The sequence below is a fragment of the Aotus nancymaae genome, unplaced genomic scaffold (genome assembly GCF_030222135.1).
Source record: "Aotus nancymaae isolate 86718 unplaced genomic scaffold, 86718_ANA_hifiasm-v0.15.2.pri h1tg000041l, whole genome shotgun sequence".
Lineage (NCBI taxonomy): Eukaryota > Metazoa > Chordata > Mammalia > Primates > Aotidae > Aotus > Aotus nancymaae.
In genome coordinates, this window is record NW_026988455.1 from 17,850,042 (window position 1) to 17,861,488 (window position 11,447).

Below are 11,447 nucleotides of genomic sequence, written 5' to 3' on the forward strand. Positions count from 1 at the left end.
TTGCCCTAGAGCAAGCAAATCTTTCCCAGCACCAAATTCTGAAAGAAAACTCTTAGGGCTTATCTGTGAGAGTAAGGAGCAGGGAGTGATGCATGGAAACGGTTCTCAACAGCATCATTACAGCAAAGCTCAATAGTAGACTTCATGGGCCCGGGTCCTGCAGTATAAGAGAGTCCATGAAAGTTCACAGTGCAGTACTACTATTGAAGTAAGTGACAGTGATTCTGCAAAGGGCAGAAACATGTGATCTCTAGTGATTCAGCAGGTCTCAAGGCTAGATCTCAGAGTTTCCGGATGAGTGGAGACAATGCCTGGCCACATATAAGCTGGAGGGGAGATGAGCTCAGGCTGGTGCTCTGACTAAGCTCAGGAGCTCCAGCAATCCGTTTGCCTGTTGAGGCAGTCACTTGGCTAACTCAACAGCTACTCCCAATCCCATTTCCTTTGCCTATCTTTTAAAACTAAAAGCCTGATGGTCCATTTCCTAGGCTTCCTTGCAGCGAGGAGTGGCCAGATGACACAGATGTAGTCAAAAAGACTAAGGGGAAATAGGTTTGGGAGCTCCTAGGAAATCTCTTTGTCTCTAGTGACAAAGTGAATGATGTGAGGAGAAAGGTGTTGTATGGCCTCTTCTTCCTTCCTGTATTGAACCTGAATGTGATGGTTGGTGCAATGGTAGCTATCATGTGGTAAGTAATAGAAATGCAACTGAAAAGCCAACTAGCCGAGGAGGGTCAAGAGAAAAAACAGTGAGTGTGGTCCTTGCTGACGTGGAGCTGGCAGTGCACTCTAGAGGCAGCCCTCCTGCAGATTCTTAGGCAGAGTCTTATCAAGTAAGCAGTAACATAACCATATCGTCCACCCTTCTGGAGCTGAGACTTTGTACTTCTTGCTGTTGAAAACAGCTTGCCTTTTACCAGTGCAAGGAGAGAATTTGTGAACTTTAAACAAGTGGAGAAGTGGTGGGTGAGATTAACACTCTGTAGTGAAAACGAGGAGTCCAGTGAGGAAAACGAGCTCAGACGTGAGTGGGAGCGGGGCCCGCGTGGAGTCAGAATTTTCAGTAAACCACCGCATGGGAGTAACTGCTTAATTGTCCCCAGAGAAGAATGCCATGAACCCTGGCTAAGGTGGTTTTGATCACTGAAACTTTTTAAACAGAAATAATTAATTACCCATAGAGCTTCAGTATCCCTATCTTGGATCAACTGATTTGATAAAAACATGGCTTGTCAGTGAACCTGCTGGGGTAATTGAGTTGGAGAATGGGTTCCTGGGTCATTAAATTAATGTATCTGCAGCTTGAGGTTAGTCGATATGAGTGGAACAAATTCTGGGAACTGTTAAAAATAATGATGTTAGTTTTCAAAATGTTCATACCATTCTAAAGTCAGTGTTTCTGAAAGTAGAAATTGTTACTTGTTCTTAACAATAAAAGCATTTGTCTCATTGATAAAGTAACATATATTTGATTTTTTTCAATGCTGTTTTAAATAATCAAGAGATAATTAGAAGGAAAAGGAGGATTCAGAACTGTCAACCTGTATTTTAAAAAAGTTGTCCTTAGAGGTATGAATACCCTGTGAGTGTTTTCATACCAATCTGGGTTTTTATGATGGTTTTGTGTAACCAGAAGTTCATGTTTTCCTCGTGTAACTTGGCCACAAAATTGTTATCATCACTGAAAACGATGTGGAAAGCATGGCTATCTTTGCCTCCCACTCTATATGACCTTGCAGACAAGGTTAGCACGCCATAGAATGTCTTTCAACACAAAAGACAGTTATATTGGTGTCTGCATATACAGGAATGCTGCTGTACTTGTGATACTTGTTTTAATGACATAATATAGGTCATTTGTGAAAATTGCAATAACAATGAAGTGAGAGGCAAAGGTATGGTAACATTCCCTATGTAAAATGAAGCCATAAATATGGGGCCTGAGTAGATGAAGTGCTTTCTCCAAATGTTTCCAATTATAAGATGAAAATGAAATTGTTTTTACTATTCTTGGGTCATTTTCATTTCAAGTACATTGTTTTTCGAAAATGTGGGAGACGGAGATGCAAATAACTGTTTTCTTTACAATTATCCGCTATAAAATTCTGAGTTTCTCTTTGTTTCCGTTGGGTGTAATTTATCATTTCTTAAGCTATGTCAGAAATCACTGCCGTGAAACACATGGTGGAGAGTCTTCTATGGTAAATGAAAGAGTAATTCAACTTGGCGTTGTTTAGGGCGTGGCGTGTTGCAGGAGACCACTTTTTCTGGATCACCAGCAGCAGAAACAAAGGGTTTATCACAAAATAAATAAATGTAACCTACAGTTTTCCACTTAACTGTATCAGAAAACATTTGGAGGACATAACCACATGCTCATTCAATTTAGTCGCAATAACCTTATTGGCATGACAAGGCCGGCAAGGATGCCAAGGTCAATACAGGAGGCCAGGATGCACTGCGCAGGTTTCACGAGGGCTGTGAGATTTTATGTCACGGACCTCAATGTGCATCCAGATGCAATCTTGTTTCTGGACCTCACACAGAAGAAGTCTCCTCTTTCCAAATTAGAAAAGACTCTGGGAGTGCTGCAAAGACCGAAAGGTTTGGGGCGATGAGGAGAGAAGGAATGAGCTTCAGGATCTGCTTAAGCCAATGATACATTGACAGTACATGTGTGAAAATCTGGGATTGACAAAATCAAAGGAACATCAGTAAAACTTAATCCAGATCTAACTCCCGTGAATAAGTATTTTTTGCAGTTACTACATAGTAACTTTTTTACACTTGTGAGTTTCTGGACTAGGTCATGCATGATTAAGGCACAAAATTACAAATTTAAAAATATACATGTCGTGAAACCTAAGTCTCCGCCTCACCCCTGCCCTTCAGCCACATCCCTCCCCTTCCCAAAGCAACCACTGCCACCAGTTTATTGCAGATACTTCCAGAAACATCCTGCGGAATGTTCAGCAGACATCCTCGAACACAGAAAATTTTATGAATGCGCAAGCATAAGCAGAGAATATGCTTCTGAAAGTAAAATTATTGGGTCAAAAGGTTTTTAAATCTGTAATCTTTAAAGCTTTTGCCAAATTCTTCTCCCAGGTTTACCAGTTCCCCTTGGAAATGTATGGAAATGATTCCTCACAACTCACCAACATAGCAGATTGTCAAACTCAGTCCAAAATTTGAATGGTTTCTTTTATTCAGACATGAACAGTAAGTCAGAGTCACACTATTTTAACAGCTTCTTTTGCTTTTTGGGACCATAACAGACCAAACAGCCATCTATTCATCACTGTAACAAACAGGCATTGAGTTCTTATTAATTCATTCAAGAACACCTTCTATGTACCAGGCATCCTGCCAGGTCTGGGGATACAGCAGTGATACAATGATCCCGGATTTTATTGACAATGGGGGAGAGAGACAAATGATCACATACAAGAGCTCAGAAGGAAAAGCAGGGAGTCCGTGTGGTGCTAAACAGGAAGGCCTGCTCTGGGCTGGAGTGGCCTCAAAAGCTTCCTTGAGAAATGCTGTCTGAGCTGAAGGATGAGCAGGAGTCATGGAGGAGCATGTGTTTGTGTCTGTGTGTGCCTGTGTGAGTGTGTGCCCGTGCTTCTGCATGTGTACACACACGCTGAACTTTCCAGACAACAGAGAAAGAGCAGGTCACCTTCAGGGACATGGAAGAAGGGAAGGGAAGAGACTGCAAGAACACTGGGATGTGAGGCACTGTGGGAGATCCCCCCCATCAAGGGACTTCCGTAGAAAGACTGCACAATGCCCAATCACAAATAAGTCTGGTAAAGAATTGGATGATAAGATCCATTAAACAAGCAAAGAGAGGAATTAGGAATGAATCTTCATGGTGTCAGTTCCCTTGTGCAATTGTGTGCTTGATTTGTTTTCTTTATCTGTTTTGATAAAATAAATCCTGCGCTACTTCTTAACGATTGGTTCTACTGTAATAAGTCACTGGTGGTTGCCCGGTCCCCTCTTCTTACCACTTTATCTTTAAAAAAGAGCCGAAAGATTTGGTGCTCCAAATCCCAGGAGTTTCTGCACGTCCTCATCAGTGTCAGGAGAGCCAAGGCCAGACGATGGTCCAGCCTGTACACGTGGGCCTCCCGCCTCTCCAAGTGTGTGTTACAGTGCTTAGAATATCGAGGCACAGTCGGTGTTAAGACATCCAAATGTTTTAGCGTATGTACGAAGCGAAGTTAAGACTAGGGGAGCTGCACTTTGAAATTGGGTTTACAGTTAAAACCTCAAACTCAGTTGTCTTCACATCACTTAAATACCATCAAATAAATGTGAATGAAATTAGCTTTTCAAAAAATTAAAGGCTAGGCATGGTGGCTCATGCCTGTAATCTCGGCACTTTAGGAGGCTGAGGCGGGTGGATCATCTGAGGTCAGGAGTTTGAGACCAGCCTGGCCAATGGGATGAAACTCTGTCTCTACTAAAAATACAAAAATCAGCTGGGTGTGGCAGCAGGTGCCTGTAATCCCAGCTACTCGGGAGACTGAGGCAGGAGAATCACTTGAACCAGGGAGGTGGAGGTTGCAGTGAGCCGAAATCATGCCACTGTACTCCAGCCTGGATGACAGAGCAAGACTGTCAAAAAAAAAAAAAAAAAAAAAAAAAATTAAAAACATGACTCTCAAAGAAATAGAAATCATATCCATGTCAAAATTGTATGTGACTCATTAATTCATGAGGGAACCCATAAAATATTAACACTGGTTCAAAAGAGAATTTGAAGAACAGATTTAAACACTGGGGACTACTAGAGGCAGGAGAGGGGGAGTGGGGCAAGGACTGAAAAACTGACTATGGGGTACCATGCTCACCACCTGGGTGATGGGACCACTCACACCCCAAACCTCTGTGTCATGCAAGATACCCGTGTAACAAACCTGCATGTGTACCCCCGAATCTAAAATAAAATTTGAAATTATTGAAAGAAACAGGTTCATATGGTCAGTCAAAAAAATGCTGGAATAAACTTGCCAACAAATGTAAAACTTTAATATTCTTGATAGTAATGAACTATAATGTTTGGGGGTTATCTTTTCTATTAGAGGAAAATAAATTGCATCTCTACCAGACAAAATCCATTTGCATTATGATGAGCTGGAATCATTTCCATTATTCTCTAACAGGAATTATTTTACATTGCTATCAGTTTTTTATCAACTTCTACCCCTATAGAGCTGCCAATAGGAAGTCAAAAGTACATGTCCAGAAACACGGAACTGATAAAACATCCTATATCCCCCTTCCTTTAAAAAATAGTGTATGACCCGGCGCGATGGCTCATGCCTGTAATCCCAGCACTTTGGAAGTATGAGGCAGGCGGATCACCTGTGACCAGGAGTTTGAGACCAGCCTGACTAACATGGAGAAACCCCGTCTCTACTAAAAATACAAAAAAATTGGCCAGGCGTGGTGGCACATGCCTCTAATCCCAGCTACTCTGGGAGACTGAGGCAGGAGAATCACTTGAACCTGGGAAGCGGAGGTTGCTATGAGCCGAGATTGTGCCATTGCACTCCAGCCTGGGCGACAGAGCAAACTCTGTCTCACAAAAATAATAAATAAATAAATAGTGTACACAGTGCATTAACTCTAAAAATATCAGAGCACTCATTTATCGCCAAGATTTTATGACCATATGATCGTCCCAAGGAGGTTTAGAAACTAGCATTCTGCTACTGTACCAAGATTGAAAAGAAGCATTCATAACATCACATACGATTATGAGTTAGAAATCAGCACCCAAAGCAGGCTAACCTACAACCTATAATTAATTGTTCTCATGGCTCCAGCAAGAGAGATCACTGCTCTTTGAACTACGGCTCTTTTATCTTTATTTCCACTGCAAACCCCGACTTTAAGTTTCCAGCCACAGAAAGCAAAGCCTTCTTCGTACTGTCTTAAATTCTTTAGTAGCATAAATACAGCATTCGGTGGCCTGCTTTCTTTGTGACTAGCAACCTTTGTCAAATGCTGGTGAGAGGGTGAGAAATAGAGTCAGTCTTGGGCTTGTGGCGGGAAGCAGTGTCTAAAGATGACACTTCCAGGACAGGAGGCTCAAAGCAAAAGTGAAGGATAGGCAGAAGCCAGATGATCCCCAAAGGAAAGTCAAGTGAGGTGCAACCAGAATCCGATATTAAGGTGTCCCGACAGGAAACCCCAGAATATGAGCAGAAGAACATAACATCCAGAGTTCATAGGTGTATCAGACAGGGCTCAGAGAAGCAGATCCACTATGAATATTTTAGAACTAAACATTTAATATAGATGTTAGACCTTGTGGGCAAAGATGGGGAAGGAAGCGCCTGAAAATGGTGTTTAATATTTGGAGAGAAAAGTCATTAGGCAGCCCTAGTGCTGGTGACTGAGTCAGAATTTGTAGGAAATCTTGAATCGAAGAACATGGAGCATCTACACTGAGAAGTTGACAAGAGGTTGATATCAATCCAAAGGTCATTTGCTCTTTGAAGCTACTGCCTGTGTGAATCCACAGCAGTGCCTCTGGTGGAGGGGGGCTGGCATTACCACTGGGCAGCAGCACTGGTGGTTGGAAGGACAGATGGATATGGAGTGGGAAGGGGTGAGGACACACTGGAACTCTCTAGCACTTCCGGACTCACACTCAACAATGACCTTCAGGACAGTGGCTGTGGTTTCTCTTCTGCCTCCTAAAGCATCATGCAGAGTCACTTTTGTCAACTTAAACCTGGAACCATATAGGTTGACAATGGAATAATCCAGCCCCCAGTGGGCAGACCCAAAATCATCTGGTGGAAAAGGCGTAAATGCCATACGACATGGTGTTTTCAATCCCCAAACATTCCCCTGGAAAATGCTTATGGTAGATGGACTCCCTTTGAAGAGCACAGACCCCACCACCAAAGACACACTGCTGAGAGTCCTGAAGAGCTCAGCAGTGATATATGTGGAAGCTGTCTGCAGCCTGCCCACGAACTGAAGAAATAGATGTTATGTGTCTGTCAACATGGGGTAGTAATTCAGACCCCATGAACCAGAGCCGGAAGGGTCTGATGTGAATGATCACTGTGGCCAATTCGCCAGTTCACTGCTTGAGACGGAAAGCATGGAGGAAAATCAGGTCACCATTTTGTTGTTTTATTTTCAAGTCCTCACTTCTAAATGAATGCAAAGTTCTCCTTGTACCTTCTCTTCTTTTTTCCTCTCATTTATATTTCCCCTTCTTTTATTCCTGACTTCCCCCCTCCACATTGCTATATTTATCCATAGAGCACAAAATCGTGGATGGGTTGATGGATAAGACCAGAGTTGAAAAGAATGGGAATAAATTTTAGGGTGCAGCATAACGCCACACACAGGGCGGCAGATGGAGGAGCAGGAGGCTTGGGCACTGCTCTAAGAAAGACGACTGGGGGTAAGATACTGAGACACCTTATAGCTCTGAGGCTCCGAAGATCACATTTCCCCAGGAGTCCAAAAAAAGTGTGTGTGTGTGTAGGGGGGCGGTTTCTGTGTGAGAATAACTCAAGAAATTTGCAAAGTGCCGTAAAGTCCTGAGACATCCTGCAGTAAAGAAACCTTTCTGACTTGTTCAATCCAGTGTTTCCCAAGTAAGTTTGACTCTGGAACCCCTGTTTGTAACTTCTAGTAATAGTCTACAGATGAAATACACTTTGGGAAATATTCTAGATGATACCTAGGGTAGCTCTTTCACCTCTACAATAGCCTGAATTTTTCCTCTTTTCTTACAAAACTCCAACTCCAATATAAATTGAAAGGCCAGTTGAACACTGAGAAGCTTGTAAGGGAGCATCACTTTTTTCTTTCTTTTTTTAGTTAACACCTTCTCAATGAGGGGTAGTCCAAGAGGCAGCACATGAGGTATACTTAGTGAAATTAATAATGGCCCATCTTGATGTGTCTCCCATCAAGATATCCCAAGTTACCTGGATCAGTGCTTTTCAGACTCACTCAGGAACATTGTCTTTTGAGTTCTGACGGCAGCAATATGCAGAAAAACACTACCCTCCAACTTGGATTGGACTACCTAAGGTTTTCTAAACCAGGATGGCCAGTTAGGATCCTAATCTTCCAAGTGCTTGGACCTTGGATAGGTCAACTGGCTGAAGGCTGGAGACAGTTGTTGGTTTAGGCTGGAGATCAAAATTGAGTCATCCTGCAACATAGATCTTGTTACCGTTTGGATTTACCACTAGGGGTCACTAAAGAGAGATGAGAGACAGTCTCAATCTTGTTTAAATAATTCCAAAATAACCATGGGCTTTGAACAACATACCAGGTTAGTGACTCTCTAACTTTAATGAATAACCTGGTGGTTTTGTGCAGATTCTGATCCAGTAGGCCTTGGGTGAGGCCTGAGAGTCTACATTTCTATCAAGCTCCCAGGTGATGTCACTGCTGTTGGTGCAGGAAGTGAGGTGTCAGAGCTTGGGAAGATCTCAAGGTCAGTTCAGCTCCCTTGCGGGAATCCAGGTTGGGTCCCTATATCCTTGGATCCTCCACTTCTCGCCACATCCCTTCTCTTTCCTCTTCCTCCCCTCCTCCTCCTCCTCCTTTTTCTGCCAGCTCAGAGCTCAATCTTCTCAAACATCTTCACAACCATTTGTGTTTACAGCTTTTCCTCATGAGATCTAGCTTGGTGGCACTGATATTTATTGTTGAAATAAACACTAGAGAAACAGAGGCATGGAATGCATATTTCTTCTGAAATGCTTCTCTTTTTTTGCATATATTGAATTTTGTATAAGTAGATGGAGCTGGTTTTGAGTAATGGCAGTTCTGGCTGAGCTAGGCCAGAGTAGATGGATGACATTATGTATATTTGATGGTGGAGGCTATTTGGTTTTATTCTTCAACCCCAACTATAAAGTTATTTTAACCAATGAGAAATCTATTTCTATGTTTTCAGAGTTGAGGAAAAAAGACAACTGCCCATGTAGAATCCAGAGACTTTCATTTTCCACACTTGATGGTGAGTTACATGGAAGTGAAAGTGAGTGACAGAGCAATTTCATGTGAGAAATATGAGAATGGACCTCTGTCTCAATTACACATATAAGCATAAATATTTGTATTGAGTTTTTCAAATTTTAGTTCAGAAAACTTGGAAAACATATAAAATTATTTTAAAAAAATAGTTCCCAAATACCACCACCTACTGAAAACTCACAGTTAACAGTTTTTGGGTATGATGATGACCTTCCAGTCTTTTTCGTATGTATATGTGCATTTTCCTGTGATTATAGAATACTGTTATATAACCTGATTCATTCACTTAGCAATATAGACTAAACTGTCTGGCTGAGGACTTTTCGGCCCCGTTCCCCAGCCATGTGGAAAGGGCCTAATTCCCGATAAGGGAGGCCCTTCCTCCCCTACAGGGAAGGTCCCTTATCTCACTCTATCCTGGCCAGACCCAAGACCAGCAACCTTCCCGCCCAGCAACTCACTAAACCAATCACCATCCGCCCCATCAGCTCTCCCGTAACCTTCCGTCCCACTAGCTCCCGCCCGGCCGGCTTCCTGCCCAGCAACCAACATAGCCAATTACTGCCCACCAGATCAGCTCTCCCTAACCAATCGCTACCTGCCAAGTCAGCTCTTTCACCGCCCCGGGCCCTCGGTCCCTATAAAGCCGACTGAACAAAGAAAGCGCACGCGATTCCTCCCTGCCCGCTTGAGTCGCCTGGAGATCGCAATAAAGTCGCCGTCAGCATCCACGTGTCCTGCCTCGTGTTTACTGGGTGCCTTCCTCGAAGAGTTTTGGGGTCCCACCACCGGGGTCGCACATAAACAATATCCCATTTCAGTATTTTTAAACAAATAATTGTTAATGCTTTTGTGATAGTCTATCATAAATATATTCCACAGTATTACTTAATTAGTCCCCTATTGTTGGATATTCAGGTTGTTACTAATTTTTCACATTGCTAAAAAATTTTTTTTAATGAACCTTCTTATACATACCTCTTTACCCACACCTTTCATTATTTGGGTTGGAAAATTTCCAAGATGTGGAACTTGTAAGCCAAAAGCTTTGCCAGGCACTCATGAGGGACTGCCTGGGAAAACTGCACCACTGTCCAGCAGCAGCGGCCTGCCCCAGGACTCTGTTATGATAGGCACAGCCAGCTGCTTAAAACTGGGATTGGCAGTCAGATTGCCTGAGTTTGAGTCCACCCTGGAAGATCGTTTAACCTCTGTGCCTCTGTAGAATTCCCCTATGATTATGGATAATGCTAGGTCCTACAACCATGAAGTTGTGTTGTGCGTCAAGTGACAGAAAATATGCAAGCCTGACGCTGTAAACCTTGAGCAAATGGTAGCTGTTATTATTATTATCTTCATGCATGCTCAGCCATCGTCCCAGGTCCTTACGTAAATCTGCTTCTACTTTGTTTGCCAGGACCATCTGCTGAAGTCAAGGGGACTGGTAATTGACTAGATAACCTTCCCAAGAGTGGGCGTTAGAAGAGGGGGTACATGAAGGCGGCCTTTGGTCACCAAGAAGGCTCCTTGCTGACCCTTTCCTGGACGTGGCGGTGCAGAAGGACCCGGGCCAAGTGAAAGCGACCAGCAAAGGTCAGTCACGCCGGCCCAGCAGACTGGAGGATGAGACCCAGCGCCCACAAAGCCACTGGTGGAGAGCGGGCGCGGTCCCTGCGTGCGGGAAGGAGCCGGGAACCGAGGAAGAGGAGGGCAGTTGTCTCGTTTTCAGCTAAGGGAGACGTTGGGGTGTCCCTCGGGACAGGGCTTCATTTTCGTGGGAGGGGGCAGGGCGCCTTCTGACTACTTTGCATTGGTGCGTGGGCTGGACACAGTGGGAAGGAAATCAAGCCTTACGGTGACGCGGGGTGCGTGATCGTGGAGGAGGGGGCCACCAGCCCCACGCCAGCCCGGACCCTGTGGGAGCCCGAGGGGCGCCCTGGCAGCCGGGAGGGGACGCCCCGGAGAGGGCCCTGCGGGAGCTCGTGGGGCTGGAGACCAGCGCGCTCCCGGCGCCTCCCCAGCCCGGGTACCGCGGGGCTGCAGGGAAGGGAGAAGCCGCGGCGGAGGGCGCGGTCCCCAGGGGCCTCCCTGCCCGCCGGCGGAAACGTCTACACCTTCGCCAAACGCCTTGCGGGTGCGCGTGGGGAAGACGAGGCCGCCGTCAGGGAGGCGAGGGGAGCCCAGCCTGGGAGGCCCACACCGCCCTCCCGCAGCCCCCTGGGGGAGAGAGGAGCCAGGCTCCGCCAGAGGCAGCAAAGGCCCCGCGCAGGCCCGCTTGGAAATGCGGGACGAGCAGCTGAGAGCCGAGGCGCGCCGCGGTGTGCGGGAGGACATTCCGCTCCCTGGTCATGCGGGCCGTGAAACAGGAGCTGAGAAAGACGCGTCCCTGTCACAGAAGCCACAGGTTGGAA